Source organism: Aphelocoma coerulescens, unplaced genomic scaffold, assembly GCF_041296385.1.
Source record: "Aphelocoma coerulescens isolate FSJ_1873_10779 unplaced genomic scaffold, UR_Acoe_1.0 HiC_scaffold_85, whole genome shotgun sequence".
In the NCBI taxonomy this organism is placed as follows: Eukaryota; Metazoa; Chordata; class Aves; order Passeriformes; family Corvidae; genus Aphelocoma; species Aphelocoma coerulescens.
This window is the reverse complement of record NW_027184069.1, coordinates 412,859-416,697: the sequence shown is the minus strand read 5'-3', so window position 1 is coordinate 416,697 and position 3,839 is coordinate 412,859.

The following is a 3,839-nucleotide window of genomic DNA, read 5'->3' as shown; positions in this document are numbered from 1 at the left end:
TCTTGGGTTTTGCTATTATTTGCAGTGACATCCTTTTCTGTCCTTTTGTAGTCATTTCTGGATCAGGTAGGCATGGCTGCTAGCGGCATCCCCTTGAGCACCTGCTGAAAGAGCTGCAGCCAGCATGGTGTCACGCATGGTAAAAAGATGAGAGTTGCTATAGCATGTAAGAGGAGGAATCGTATTCATTTAGCCCAGAGCTGGCCAGTTAACCATGAAAACATGTCCCATCCCCATCCTTTCAACATTTGGACAGGTCCACGAGCTGACGTTATTTCCTTTGTTATTTGTTTGACCACTTTTCCGCTGTCATCTGCTTGCAAACAGCAGCTCGAGTCATTTAATTTCCCACAAACTCCTCCTTCTTCTGCCAACAGATAATCTAATACCATCCAATGTTGAAATACCGCTTTCCTCATTTAAGTGGGTTGCTCAGCAAAAAGGTCAAGCGCTGTGGCTGGCTGGTTGGTAATTATTTCCGAGACAGCTTGTAACCTAATTATCTCCTTCAAATGATAAATGGGTTCCCAGGCATCTGGGATTAATTCCTTAGGTTTCCAAGGGGCTGGTCCATCGTGTTGGGTAACTTGTTCTGTTGGCCGTTCATCATTTCCCCGTTTTGGGGTGCTCCCTCCAGCCAGGGCTGCATCAGCTGACTGCTTTTCTCTAATTAAATCATCACAGATTTTGATTCCTAAGCGATTTCCCAGAACTTGTAGTAGCAAAAAGAACAACAGTCTACTAAATATACCATATCCCTGACCAGTTTGGAGGTAACCTGAGCTAAGCATGTTGGCCACAAATCCAATACTGTCCTTTCAAAGCCCGTGTTCCATTAGCAAAGGAACCTACCCATGGTCATCAATTGGTGGCTCAAAATACAGCAGGATTCCCGGGCCTAACGGTCCTCCAACAAGAGTTGCCCCACCATAAGGGTCCCAGCATTTGCATTTCCAAGCTCCCGCACAGGGTTCCCACCTACATTTACATCTGCAAGCTGCTTGGTTGGATTTGGAGCAGAACTCACTAAAAGGCTTTGAGTTCCAATCCGGTGTGGCCATTCCCACTGATAATCACAAACAACATGTCTTCTACTTGTGGAATTTTTGTGGGGACTGCTCAAAAACAGGTGGTCAAAAAAACCCCTTGTCCCTCCCCATTGCTTTACAGGCTTCCAAATATTTTTGGTAAGTGTGATAAGAACGCCTTACGCAGCTACTGTTAGTGAGCCGAACAGGTATTTGATTGCATTTGCCTTGATATTTGGAACAATTGGAAGGAGGGCAATTGGGGGTCTAAACCCAGTTGTTCAAGCCCAGAGGGAAAGTCAATTGACAATTGCCTTTTCCTACATAGACACGCCCTATCCTATTTAGGCAATAAGTGCCTGTTGGAGAAGAATGAAGTGGCCATGAACTTCCTTCTTTGGCCCCAAATCCCATCCCACTGTGGGCCCTCACATTGACCCACCATTTAGGTTCAGCTGGGCTAGCCAACTATGGCCACTCTTCAGATCCTCCTGGCCCTCCACAGAGCCAGCAATTGCTAAGGTTAAAAACTTTTGCTACTTCTTCTCCTAAGGCTGCAAATTGATTCTCCCACTCCTGGCCTAAACTCAGCTAACCATATCAAAGTAGAATTAGTAAGGAAAATGTTTTAATAGTGTCATCTAATTAGCTAGTCTAATTTTCCCGTTGTCTTCTGCAGCACCTGTGGCAATTGAAGACACAGAAACCACTTAACGTAACAAAATGGCCACAAGTATTAGCCCCCAAGTGAGTGGAGATTCTAGAGGAGGGATGCCTATACAGTCTATTTCAGCAGACGGTCTGAAGGTAGGACTGCGGGGCTTCTTCCGATGTCGAAGCACTGCCTACTGCTCCGGCCCACTCCTGCAGAGTGTCAGTCACGGCCTCCCGGCCTTCTCCTCCAGCTGAGATGTGCAAATCTCCGAGGCTTCAGAGACCTTGACCCGAGAGTGACGGGTTCACCTGTGTTCAGCTTACTTGACGGCTGTTTTCTGTCGTCAGTGACACTTGGAATGGGCCACGCCATTTCACCAGCACTGGCGCTTCTTTCTACTCCTTAATTAGGACTCAATCTCCTGGTTGGATGTTAAAAGCAGCAAAGTCCAAAGGCCGGGCTTGCACCAGCTGAGTTTCCTGTTGAAGGGGTTTCACAAGAAGCAGGATCCTGGCCACAGATGGTTTTAAAAATGCATCACTTGCCTCTACCCCCCCCCACTGGGTGGAGACTTACCAGGGCAATTGCAAACAACGATTGAAAGGCAGATAACTGAATCTCTCTTCTGGGTTGGGCCCTCATTCTCACCAAAGCCAATGTCCAAAGCCCTACCCATGGCATCTTGGTTTCTATTACCAGCTTCAAAAGGTGTTTATTTCTCTCTTCATTGTTTTCTACCCGAGCCGAGCTCTGGGGGTGCCAGGGCCTATGGAGGTTCCATTGTGTTCCTAAAGAAGCCAAAACCCCTTGAAGGATCTTTCCTGCAAAATGAGTTCCCCTATCTGAATCTATTGCTTCTACAATGCTGTATCTTGGAATGATTTGTTCCAAAAATGCCTTAAGAACTGATCCTGTCATTACTGAAGTAGTTGGAAATACTTCTGGCCACCTTGCTAGCTGACATACGATTACCAGAAGATATTAAGCCTTGCCACTTGGGGCATCTCCGGAAAATCCACCTGGCATCTTTGGAAGGGCCATGCAGCCCAAGGCCTCCCTCCTCTAGCAAGTTACTTTGTAACTTGGCTGTTGGCTTTAGCACAGATCAAGCAACCTTCAACAGCTCCTTTTGCCAGTCTAAAAAGACCCCCAGCAACATACATCATGAGATAGGCTTCTGCCAATCCTCAGGAAGTGCAAGAACTCTCTTAATGGAGTTGCTTTAATATTGGTAGGGCCAAAGGTTCTGGTATCTCTTGTTTGCCATCCCTTGGAAACCAATTCTTGCCTTTTTTCTCTGCCACGCGACTTTTAACTGTATGTCAAACTGCTGCGGTAGAAAAGACAGCTTCCTGGGCAGTGATGGAGTCACGGGGAGCAAAGGGGGCATCTTGGAGAGTTCTGGCAGAAGTGTGGCTTTCTGAGTTTCTTCATCCACCAAAAAGGAGACAGAGGAGTCCTGTAACATTCTTCAACTCCAGGGAGAGGCCATGGGGCTTTTGCCATGGAGTCTCTCAAATGATTGCGGGAAGCAGCTCCCTTCTGATGTTAAGTTCCTGGCAACAGCACCCTCTGAGGTACTCGGGAATTACAGACTTCCGGAACTGCCTACTCTACGCCCCCCTCTAATATGCACTCCCCTTTTGGAATGGAAAAGGAAGAAAACCAAACTATTCCTAATGCTGGGAAGTCTTTGCTGCCTTGCTCTAGGTTCAGGAATTTAGCAGGGCCTTGGCTGAGCAACAGTCTCTGTTGATTAGTAACAGTTTCTAGAACGAATACTTTCTTCTGTTACTTCCCCCCCTGTAAATTCCTAGCCTTGTCTAAGGAGAGATTCACACGGTCTCTTTGTAAAGACACATCTATCTTACTCCTTTCACTCCCACACCTTCCTTGCGGTGGAACGGCTCTCCCCGGCACAGCACCTGGCACAAAACCCCCGTATACGCACACACACACCTGCACTTACCCTGCACTCCACTGCACACACAGACACACACACACCTCCCGCACACTAACACCCCCTCCACATCCCCACCATGCTACTTGCAGTGGCCCCGCCCCTGCCATCCCCACCGGCTGGCAGCACCCACTCCTCGCATGCTTCCCCATGCCTTGCATTTCCTTGCTGCCCCCTCTGTAGCCTTCCCTCAACC